This window comes from Peromyscus maniculatus, chromosome 3, assembly GCF_049852395.1.
Source record: "Peromyscus maniculatus bairdii isolate BWxNUB_F1_BW_parent chromosome 3, HU_Pman_BW_mat_3.1, whole genome shotgun sequence".
Taxonomy (NCBI): domain Eukaryota; kingdom Metazoa; phylum Chordata; class Mammalia; order Rodentia; family Cricetidae; genus Peromyscus; species Peromyscus maniculatus.
Genome location: NC_134854.1, coordinates 134524897 through 134537506, shown reverse-complemented (window position 1 = coordinate 134537506; position 12610 = coordinate 134524897). Strand labels below are relative to the sequence as shown.

The window sequence follows — 12610 nt, the reverse complement described above, 5'->3', positions numbered from 1 at the left end:
ATTTTTGTTCTCAGCACATTGTAGCCTGTGTAAAAGAGGTCACAGAGATGAGGGAGGCAGACAGCAGAGGGTTCAGGGATGATTTGGTGCTTCTGGGCCCCTAGGGTGACATTTCTGAGAATGTTGACTGTGGAAGGAAACTTGGTTCTCAACTTTAGCTTTGCTGTGACACTTTTCTGTGGTGGGGGGACATAAATAAATGTAAGTTTACCCCAGAGAGGGAACTGAAGACCAAGCAAAGTAATGCTATCACCAAAGTCCAGCTTGGTGAACCAGTCAGCTTACTGAGATTCATTTTAGGAGTATGGATGAGACGTTACCCGCAAGGAGAGCATAGAGCTGAAAGGCAATCACATTACCAAAAACCCATGTCAGCATGGGAGACGCTCATAGAAGCTGGAAGCCTGGAGCACATTGCAGAACTTGCAGACAGTTAGGCAGGGTGAGGAGTCTCTTTTTCATATTATTTATATAACCTTGAAAGAGAGGCCTGGTGAATTTCAGGGACTTCCTGAGATTTGTGAGTTGTTTGCTTTGAGTCTTAAGGAGCTAGCTTTCCTTTAGAACTTTCTTATCAAGCTTCTGTTCAGGATGGAAGGTTTCGATTCAGAGGAAATTGCCATTCAACACTGTTGCCTCGTGACCCCAGTCTGGTCACACAACCTCTGTGGGCTCTGATGTCCTCAGATACCCAGAGAGGACGTTGCTTTGCTATTCTCTTTATTCTGCCTGTCACAATGGAGACCACTGCCTCTCAGGTGTCCGTGACTTGCTAAGTGAGGGGAGCAGGTAGGTACCTTCTGGACACACTTGTGCTCTGAGGCCCTCTCTGCTGTTCAACCTTGTGCAAGACTCAGGCACAGACCTGCCTGCATCTGTGGTGTGTCCCAGTTCTTAATTAGGTTTGGGTTTGGATGTCATCCCCAACTTCACATGGCTTATTGAAAAGACAGTGCCCTACAGCTTTCAGTGGAGAGAAGAGGGACCAGGGATAGTGGAGGCCACTGACATGTGTCTTTGGCTAAGTGTCCACTTTCTAGGTCCTGGTGCTCAGTTCTATTTTGGTCATAATTTGGCATAGATTACCTTGCTGGAGTACAAGCCTGTGGAGTCCATAATCTGCCCTAAGAATGATAATTTGAAGAAGCATGGCCCTGCCTGGAGGTTTCCATGTAGATGGCATGGACTTAATTACCTTGAGGACTGCCTCAAGCTCTTGTTCCTGGGCTCCAGCTGATGTGAGGCCCTGAGGACTGAGTGGAGAAGGAGCCTGTAGACAGCAGGGCTTGAAAGTGTGTGGCCTCCCTTCTTTAGCCAGAGAATTGAGACAAGGATGCTTTCAGTCAGTTGCTCCAGAGGCTCCAAGGAACAGGCTCAATTACTAGAGGTCAAAAGTGCGGTGAGCTCCTCGACCAGTGAGGAAGAACGACCACCACAGGAGGATTCTTCTCAGATCACACTTTATTGGAGCGCCTCTTGGTTAAGGGAGAGCGGGAGGTGAGGGGCCCTGAGGACTAAAATGCAGCTGCTTATATAGGGAATCAGGCAAACATGCCGTACTGTGATTGGGTCCCGCAAGAATGCAAGCACAGGGAGCCACGGGATAGGCTGAGGACATAAGGCCAATTACCATACTTGTGCCACAGGACACGTAGTCCTAGGAGCATAGCCAAATATGGAGTTGTTTACAGCTAGGCTACCAGGAGGCCAGCGCCATCTTTGAATGGCGGCTCCCTACACAAAAGCCCTGGGAAGGTGGTCTTTGCTAGCTCGGGCTTACCTGAGGAGGACTCGTTAGAGGTGGTTACCTGCCTGTCCTTGATTCCCAGAGGTGACGGGGAGCTCAGTCTCTCTGAGGAAAACCTGTGTCATCAGTAAATAGTGACTCCCTGTTGGCATCAGTCTCTCTTCCCCAGAGACCAGATCTGCCTCGATGTCACCGGCACTGCTCTGGCTTCGCCCTATGGCACTGGGCAGAATGGGTTTCAATCCCTCTTCTTTTCTGACAGCGCTTCACATGGCTGAAGGTAGCTCTGCTGCCCTGCTGAGCTGCTTCCCCAGGTTAAACATAACTCTTTCCCCTGTCACTCATGTGGCACGGCTCCAGTTCCCCTTCTCCCACTGTGCTCAGAGTTTTCCAATCCTTAAAGTTCAAAGGTTCCCGCTCCAAACATAGAGCAGGGTGGCCATACCATTCTGACCCTCCCTCCCCAGCCCTGCCTGCCAGGCATCCCATATCCTGCACATGTCCCCGACCCTCCCTCTCCCCATCTTTTCTCACATGTGTTGTTGTCAAGCTGTGTTACCCACCCTCACCGGACAGGCAGCAATGTTTCAGGACCCAGGCACAGAGATTGCCCCATCTGTCCCATTGGTCATCTTGTTTCAGGCTGTCCAGATGTTTGGGGGCAGGGTCCTAATTCTCTCATTCAGTGTTTAGAAGCCCCTCTCAACAGCCATCTTCCATCCACATCCAATGTCACCCTGTGTCATTGATGGCCCGCTGTGTGGTGCTGGGTCTGTGTACCTCTTTCACATGGAGCCATCCTCGAGCATCCATGGGGACAGTTGTCATCCAGCATGTGACAATTTGAAAAGTCACTCAGCTCCCATTTCATCATCCTGTCACTGGTAGCCATTGCAGTCCTCTCCATCTGTACAGGAATCCTGAGTGAGGTACCCTGTGGTGTTGTTACCAAGTCTGTGTGCATCTCTAACTCCTGCCACCTCCTAGTCATCTTGTTCAGGAGACCTCCGGCTCTTTCCAGAGGCAGAAAAAAAATAAGCTCCAGTAATCAATTCTGTCCAGGAGACTCAACGACAGGTGTTAAAGACTCCTGGCTGAGGTCCCCTGAAGGTGGAGTTCTGGGTGGCTGGTGTAGGGAAAGAGAAGGGTCATTCCTCACCTTGTAGAGACTGAGCTCATGGTTTTACAGCTAGAGGGAGGACAGGACCCATTTCGTGCCCTCCTTTCCTCTGCTTTCCTTTCTTTCTCCTGCTCTTCCTGACAGTTATTTCTTCTCTGTCTCTGTGCTCACCATGGCTCTGGTGCTCAGGGTACCAAAATAACTCAGACCTTGTCCCTGTCCTTGGCTCACCAGTTATCAGACGAAGCCAATGTTAATCAGCATCCTCTGTGCCCATGTTAAGAGCTGGGTCCAAAGTGCACTCAGAATCACATGGGAGTGCCATCTTTCTAGTGCTCTGAGCATTAACCCATAATGTCCAAGACCCACTGGCCTGTGCCTAGAATGGATACATGTTGGTAGCCAAATAGCAATTTCTCAGCTTGACGTTCACACTTGAAAAAGAGTGAAATTCCTCTGGGAAGACTCAGTTTCTTTTACTGTTCTGGAAATATAACTCCATGATAGGTGACCTTGGAGTCAGCCAGGTCAGTTTGAGGATCAAGTTGGTGTTGAATTGAAGAACAAAGCCTCCGGGGACTCTACCAAGCATAGCTCGGTAGAACACAGAGGAGCCAGGGCAAGCTGAAGACTGAGTCTAGAAAAACCCACAGGTTGTGGCTCTTACTGACCAGAGTGTAGACTAAGATGTCACATCATGTGGTCTTCCCTGGCTCTGTTTGTCTCCTTCATTTGCCATCTTGTTTTGAGAGAATGTCTGTGCAGAGGGAGACTGTGGCTGTATTTCTCAAGTCAAACTGTCAGACCTTCCCTTTGTGGGAGTGCTGGGCCCTGCAAAGTGAAGGTCTAGAGATGCATTTTGTTGGGTGGGTAGGGGTAGGTAGATGCACCTTGTTCTGTACACTGTGGTAGTGGATATATCAGGAAGCTATGGGAGTTCAGTGGATTTTCCTCAGTGTGGCTTGCACAAGAGGACAGATCAAGACTATAGAGTGACCTTTGGGAGGGACATGTGACCTTGCCACTGACTTCTGTTGGCTACTGGTCAGGGTCCTAGGCAGAGGAACTCCCAAACAGGGAAGAAACAAAGTCCTTCCTACTCCTCTGACCCCACTTTCCTTTCCTTATTTTCAAGGCCAAGTCCTGAGCTCCACCATCTCCACCTGGCCACTGTCCCTGCTGACCTTCTGGTAGGACTCAGGGCAACCTTGCTTGCTTGCTGAAGGTCAACCTGCTCCTCTGCTGATGATCCCTTCTTTCTTGGACAGGTCCCCCTTCCCGTTGCTTGCTCCTGACCCCCAGCATTGTGGTTTCATTGGGATTTCCCAACTCTGGATTCCTGTGACACAGCCAGCCCATGCCATTCCACACCAAGGTGAGCCAGCAGATTCCATCCTATTTATAGTCTCATGTGTCCCTCAGACCTGGTGTCACATCTGCTGGCCTGGCAGCCTCAATAGACTTTGCTTCCTCTTGTCCTTTATTCTCTACATGCTTAAAGGTAATTATTCTCATCAACAGCATGAAGATACAGTGTCATTAGCAAATAACAGAGAAATGCAGAAAGGGTGCATGTATTCTACTTCATTCAATGCTGACTGCTAAGAATTTAGTTTGATTTATTCCATTTTTATTGTAGATTTAATTTTCAAAACTTTTATTATATTTATTTATTATATACTTGTGTATTCACATGTGTGGGTGTGGGTATGGGCATGTTGGCTGAAGGAAACCTTTCAGGAATTGTTTCTACCATATGGGTCCTGGGAATCGAATTCAAGTCATTAGGCTTAGTGGAAAACTCCTTTACCAACTGAGCAATATCACTGACCTCTTATCTGTGAATTTACATACAGTGTATATTACCTGTATGAACACAAATACAGTTAATATATGTGTAAGATGAATTGCTAGATGGTTTTATTAATAAAAAACCTGGAATCAGATATTGGGGCGAAAACTGAAAGACCAGAGGAATAGGAGAAGCCACAGCCAACCTCACCTTACTAACAGCCTCCAGAGAGAGCTACTTCCTGTATACTTACGCCTATTTCCTTTCTGTGCCCTGCCATCTTGCTTCCTCTTTCTGCTCAGCTGCATCACTCTCCTCTTTCTGCACAGCTCTATCACTTCCTATCTGTCTGTATAGACCTCCAGACCTCTATGGTTAACTAGTGCTGGGAATTAAAGGCGTGTGTCACCACACCTGGCTCTGTTCCCAGTGTGGCCTTGAACTCACAGAGATCTGGATGAATCTCTGCCTCCCAAATGCTAGGATTAAAGGTGTGTGCTACCACTGCCTGACCTCTATGTTTAGTATAGCAGCTGCTTTTCTCTCCGATCCTCAGATAAGCTTTATTGGGATGAACAATAAAACATCACCACATATATGTATGCAGTAAAGGGTTTAGCTTTGCTCTAAAGAAGTCTGGCTTTTATCCTTGATTGTTGGAAGATAATTTTTTTTTTTGCTTGGTTCTTTGGTCTATTCAGAGAGTAACAATGCAGTTTTGGTTGATGCTGTGGAACAATTCTTTTCTAACTATGAATATGTATTACTCTCATTGGCCAAAAAAGGCTGTTAGGCCAGTAGCTGGGCAGGAAGTTAGGCAAGAAAGCCAAACTAAGAATGATGGGAAGAAGGAGAGCAGAGTCAGGGAGAAACTAGCCAGCCACCCTGGGAGCAAGACATGCTAAAGGACAGTTAAAGCCACAAGCCATGTGGTAATACATAGATTAATAGAAATGAGTTAATTTAAATGTAAGAGTTAGCTAGTAATAAGTCTGAGCTATTGGCTGAGCATTTGTAATTTATATTTAGCCTCTGAGTATGTTATTTATGACTAGGTGGTCAGGACAGGAAACATCTGTTGTGCAATGAACACACAAGAAGAACCAGTTGTGGGCTTTAGAGTATAGCTTTGGACTTGAGGTCCCAGATGATTTGTAAGCTAGATCATTAACTTAGAATTATACCATCTATCCATCTACCCACCCATCCTCCAACTCATTCATCTATCCATTCATCCATCCATCCATCCACCCACCTATTCACCCATCTGTTCATATACATACATATGTACATTTACTCACTTATCCACCCACTTAAAGACTCATCTATCAACATATATTCATTCATCTTCCACTCATCTACCCATCCCTTACTCATTCACTCATGAACCCATCCACCCTCACATCCATCCATCCATCCATCCATCTACCCACCCACCCATCCATTCATCCATTCATCCTGCTTACCTAATGCCTATGTAAATACTCTGAACTCTGAGGCTCTGGTAAGCTTCACTGTTTGATGATGCTTTATGCAATTTGTCACAAATGGATGTCAAGTGAAGAAAATGCCCATGAGTCTATGGGGGAAAAGATAGTAGGGAATCTTATTTGAGTCTTCCCTGGACTCTATCCTGTCCACTTCTGACTGATTTTCTTCTTTATTCATTCTCCTTAATGAACTGGGTGTTGAATATGAATTTTAGAATGGCATTCATTAATTTTCTTTGTAGCTAAGTAAATGGTGGCTCCTAGAAGGATTTCTTCAATTGTTCCAGACAGGATTCCCCAGGGCAGCCTGATCTCTGTTGAGCATCATACGAGAAGCCAAGTTGAACATCAAGATGACCATATAGCAGTCAGAGAGTGACTTTGAGTGCTCTTCTTTATCCCCTGAATAAAGACACCAACAGAGGGGCTATGCTCTGACCTGGCACCAATGATGATATAGACATGTATTCTCTGTGTGAACTTGAAGTCATGAGACAGTCAATAGATTTGTCCTGGGGAAAGGTTTTTTTTGGGCATTCCAAGGCTCAATGACAACCTCCTTTACAATGATAGCCATCTAGCAACCCAATGACTCCAGTCCCTTCTGGAATCTGGGATCTGTTTTTACTATTGGAGTCAAAGAAAAACAGGGGATTAGTGACAACCACCTTCTCAAGTCCTTGTCCTGAGGATTGCAAGAGTTTGGAGGCTATTTAAGAAACCATTTGCTGTGAGAAACTTCTGCTCAGTAGAAGCAATAATTCACTTGCCTACTCTAAATCCACCTAGAAGCAATGATAATTCACTTGCCTACACTAAATCCAGCTGGAAGCAATGATAATTCACTTGCCTACCCTAAATCCACCTAGAAGCAATGATAATTCACTTGCCTACCTTACATCCACCTCTATTAATTGGGTACTTACTGTGTTCTAGTCAAACAACCAGGACCAAAGAGCACTGTGATGAATAAAACAGACATGCACTAACCAACCCTCAGGACATTGCTGGATTTAAAGACTATAATCATAATCAAGTGTTTCTACAACCAACTTTTATCTGACTCATAGCAAATTGTATACAAGGAAGAGAGTATCTGCATCTTCTGGATGAGGAAAGAGGCAGAGGGAAACACAGAGTAGGTTTGACAGTCATAAGTGGTGCTGGAACTGGATCTCTAAGATCACATCTTCCCCTCAAAGCCTAGACTTCAAAACAATAAACTGGTTATTGGTGCAATTACGGTACTTTGGTGAATTTACTTAATGTTTAGTTCCTCAGCTTCCCCTTTTGTGAATATCTCTCTATAGATAGAGAGATGAAGTAGGTGTTAGTATGCTTAAGCATTTGGTAAAACTCTGAAAGATATGAGGAAAAACCCCACCACTACGAAACATTAGCTTCTATTTATTGAGTGATTCACTGAATGCATACTTTGTTCCTTATCATGTCTGCTATCATCCTCATCCCACAACTGAGAAAAGATAGGCATAAGATGGTGAGATTATTATTGATTAAAGCAATGGAAAAGACATTTCAAACTTGTACCATAGGTGTGGATTATATATAGCCACGTCACAGAATCTCCTCTTTGGCTGGAGAGATTGCTCAGTGGTTAAAAGCACTTGTTGCTATCCAAAGGACCTGAATTTGGTTCCTAGAAGCTACATCAGATGGCTCACAGCCACCAGTAACTCCAGCTCTGAGAGATCTGACACCCTCTTTTAGCCATGGGCACCCATGCACACAAGTGCATATTATACACACAAATACCCACCCACCCACATAAGTAAAAATAAATATAAATCTTAAAATAACTCCTTCTGTCTCACCACTAGGCAGTGAAGGCTGGTTTTGAACTGGCAGAGGAAAGGATAAAGTCCTTTGTCAGATAAGTTACACTAGCACCCGGCCTTCTGGATAATGAACTACATGGCTTCTTGAAGGAAGTTGGGGCCCCTGTGTTCTGGTCTGTTCAGTGTGGACTCTAGGAAGTCTGTCAAACTCAGTGTGAATGCTAAACAAAGATTTATTAAAGTCTTTTCAAATCTCCTTTTCCCCTTTTCTTTTCTTTTTTGTTTTTACATCTTAGCCAAAGTTTCCCCTCCTTCTCCTCTTCCTAGTTTCTTGCTCCTCCCCTCAGCCTCCTCCACTCCTCCTCCACTGTTTCTCTTCAGATACAGGTGGGCCTCCTATGGCTATCAGCCAGTCGTGGTATATCAAGTTGCAGTGAGACTAGGCACCTTCTTTTCTATTAAGGCTGGATGAGGCAATCTTGTAGGAGGAATGGGTCCCAAAAGAAGGCAACAGAGTCAGAGACAGCCCTTGCTCACACTTTTAGGAGTCTCACATGGAGACCAAGTTACACACCTGTAACATATATACCGAATTCTTAGGTCAGTCAGATGCAGGCTCTCATCACAGTTCAGTCTCTGTGAGCCCCCATGAGCCCAGGTTGGTTGGTTCTGTGGGTTTCCATGTGATATCCTTGACACCACTGGGTCATACAATCCTTTATGCCCCTCTTTCCCAGGATTCCTAGAGTTCTGCCTAATGGTTGGCTGTGGGTCTCTGCATCTGTTTCCATCAGTTGTTGGGTGAAGCCTCTCTGATGACAGTTGGGATAAGCACCAATCTATGAGTATAGTAGAATATCATTAGGAATCATTCCATTGACTTTTCCCCTTTTCGTGTTTGGTTCTGTCCTAGGTCTCTGGGGTATCCCGCTTCTGGGTCCTGGCCCTCAGGGGTGAGCGCCCTCTCAGGGTATGGATCTCCAGCTGTGCCAGTCATTAGTTGGTTACTCCAATACTTTCTGTGCCATCTTTTTACCAGCACATCTTGTAGACAAAACAAATTGTAGGTCAGAAGGTTTATGGCTGGGTTGGTGTCCAAGTCCCTCACCTACAAGTCTTGCCCGATTACAGGAGATGGCTGGTTCAGGCTCCATATCCCCTGTTGCTAGGAATCTTAGCTAGGGTCACCATCATAGATTCTTGGGAATTTCCATTGTTTTAGGTTTCTAGCTCATCCCAAATATTCCCCCAGATTCCAGTTTTCTCTCCCAGTACTCTCTCCTTCCATCCTCTCTCCATTTGATCTCTCCTCTTCTCATTCTCATTCCCCCTTCCAGGTCCTTCTCCCCATCCACTGGCAATGTCCATTCTATTTCCCCCTCACAGTGAGATTCATGTATCACCCTCACTCCCCTTGATCCCTCCTTGTTATTTAGCTTCTCTGGGTCTGTGGGTTGTAGCATGGTTCTCCTTTACTTTACAGCTAATATGCATTTATGAGTGAGTACATACCATGTTTGTCTTTCTGGGTCTGTATTACCTCACTCAGGATGATCTTTTCTAGTTCCATCCATTTGCCTGCAAATTTCCTGGTGTCATTGTTTTTAATAGCTGAGTAATACTCCATCATGTAAATGTACCACATTTTCTTTACCCATTCTTTGGTTGGGCATCTAGGTTGTTTCCAGTTCCTGGCTATTATGACCTATGACCAAACTGTGCAAGTGTCCTTGTGGTATGGTGGAATGTCCTTTGGGTATATGCTCAGGAATGGTATAGCTGGGTCTTGAGGTAGATAGCTTTCCAATTTCCTGAGAAACTGTCACATTGATTTTCAAAGTGGCTGTACAAATGTGCACACCCACCAGCAATGGAGGAGTGTTCCCCTTGCTCCACATTTTCTCCAGCATGAGCTGTCACTTACATTTTTGCTTTTAGCCATTCTGACAGGTATCAGATGGAATCTCAGAGTCATTTTGATTTGCATTTCCCTGACATCTAAGGATGTTGAACATTTCTTTAAGTACTTCTTAGCAATTTGAGATTCCTCTGCTGAGAATTCTGTTTAGATCTGTACTCTAATTTTTAATCTTAAAAAAAACCTTATCTTTATTTTATGCTCACTCATGCATGTATGTCTGTTGTGAGGGTGTCAGATCTCCTGGAACTAGAGTTACAGATAGGTGTGAGCTATCATGTGGGTGCTGAGATCTGAACCCAGGTCCTCTGGAAGAGCAGCCAGTGTTCTTAACTGCTGAGCCATCTATCTTAGTCCCTGTATTCCACCTTTTAATTTAATTATTTGGTTTTTTGATGTCTAATTTCTTGAGTTCTTTGTGTATTTAGGAAATTAATCCTCGGTCAGATGTGGGGTTGGTGAAGATCTTTTCCCATTCTGTAGGCTGCCATTTGTCCTATTGACAGTGTTCTTTGCCTTACAGAAACTTTTCAGTTTCATGAGGTCCCATTTATTAAGTTTTGATCTTAGTGTCTGTGCTATAAACGGTTCTGTTCAGGAAATTGTCTCCTGTGCCAATGTGTTCAAGGCTATTCCCCACTTTCTCTTCTATCAGGTTCAGTGTATCTGGTTTTATGTTGAGGTCTATGGTCCACTTGGACTTGAGTTTTGTGCAGGATGATAAATATTAATCTATTTTCATTCTTCTACATACCGACATCCAGTTAGACCATCATGATTTGTTGAAGATGCTTTTCTTTTCCATTGTATGATTTTGGCTTCTTTGTCAAAAATCAGGTATCCATAGGTGTGTGGATTTATGTCTGGGTCTTCAATTCAGTTCTATTGATCCACCTGTTTATTTTTATACTAATACCATGTGGTTTTTATTACTATAGCTTTGTAGTAGGGCTTGAAATTAGGGATTGTGATACCTCTGGAAAATTTTTCATTGTACAGGATAGTTTTTAGCTATCTTGGGTTTTTTATTTTTCAATATGAAGTTGAGTATTGTTCTTTCAAGGTCTGTAAAGAATTGTGACAGTATTTTGATGGGAATTGCATTTAATCTGTAGACTGCTTTTGGTAAGATTACCATTTTTTACTATGTTAATCCTGTCAAACCATGAGCATGGGAGATCTTTCTATCTTCTTATATCATCTCCAATTTCTTTATTCAAAGACTTGAAGTTCTTGACATACAGGTCTTTCACTTGCTTGGTTATGTTCCTTGTATCCCTAATCTTTCCAAGACTTTTTATCATGAAGAGGTGTTGAATTTTGTCAGTCTTTTTCAGCATCTAGTGAGATGATCATGTGTTTTTTTTTTCCAGTTTGTTTATATGGTCGACTACATTAACAGATTTTTGTATGTTTGAATCATCCCTGCATCTGTGTAATGGAGCCCACTTGATCATGGTGGATGATCTTTTTGATGTGTTTTTGGATTCAGTTTCCGAGTATTTTATTGAGTATTTTTACATCTATGTCCATGAGTGAAATTGGCCTGTAATTCTCTTTCTTTGATGAGCCTTTGTGTGGTTTGTGTATCAGGGTGACTGTGGTCTCATAATATGAATTTGGCAATGTTCCTTCTGTTTCTATTTTGTGGAATAATTTGAGGAGCATTGGTATTAGTTCTTCTTTGAAGGTCTGGTAAAATTCTGTGCTAAAACTGTCTGGCCCTGACCTTTTTTTCATTGGGAGACTTTCAATGACTGATTCTATTTCTTTGGGGGTTATGGGTCTATTTAAATTGATTTAACTTTGTTAAGTGGTATCTATCAAGAAAATTGTCCATTTCTTTTAGATTTTCCAGTTTTGTGAAGTACAGGTTTTTAAAGCATGACTTGATGATTCTTTGGATTTCCTCAGTGTCTGCTGTTATATCTCCCTTTTCATTTCTAATTTTGTTAATTTGGATGTTCTCTCTCTGCCTTTTGGTTAGTTTGAATAAAGGTTTGTCTATCTTGTTGATTTTCTCAAAGAACCAACTCTTTGTTTCATTGATTCTTTGTATTGTTCTCTTTGTTTCTATTTTAGTGATTTCAACCCTCAATTTGATTATTTCCTGGTGTCTACTCCTCCTGGGTGAGTTTGCTTCTTTTTCTTCTAGAGCTTTCAGGTGTGCTGTTAAGTCATAGTGTGAGATTTCTCCAGCTTCATTATGTAGGCATTTAGAGCTATGAACTTTCCTGTTAGTACTGCTTTCATAGTGTCTATTTAAATTGTTTGTCTGATCTTAATTTAATTTGGGTATGTGATACCTATCCAGAAAATTGTCCATTTCTTTTAGATTTTCCAATCTTGTGGAGTACAGGTTTTTGAAGTATGACCTGATAATTCTCTGTGTTTCCTCATTGTCAGTTGTTATATTTCCCTTTTGTTTCTGATTTTATTAATTTGGGTATTCTCTGTCTGAATTTTAGTTAGTTTGGATAAGGGTTTGTCTATTTTGTTGATTTTCTCAAAGAACCACCTCTTTGTTTCATTGATTCTTTGTATTGTTCTCTTTGTTTCTAATTTATTGATTTCAGGCCCGAGTTTGATTATTTCCTGCCATCTACTCCTCTTGGGTGAGTTTGCTTCTTTTTGTTCTAGAGCTTTCAGGAGCACTGGTAGGCTCTAGTATGAGAATTCTCTTTAAATTCAATACTGTTTTGTCAAAATTAAATTAAACATTGTCTATTTAAGCTACAAAAGCTAAC

At 43.0% G+C, this 12610-nt stretch overlaps 1 long non-coding RNA gene across 1 annotated transcript; it reads left to right on the top strand.

The window, feature by feature from the left end:
* The first annotated feature begins 4088 nt into the window (after positions 1-4088).
* LOC143272182 (uncharacterized) lies at positions 4089-12486 on the top strand. The gene is made up of 3 exons (XR_013049623.1): positions 4089-4368; positions 11946-11993; positions 12440-12486. It is a non-coding gene; the product is annotated as an uncharacterized LOC143272182 (long non-coding RNA).
* The last annotated feature ends 124 nt before the right edge of the window (positions 12487-12610 follow it).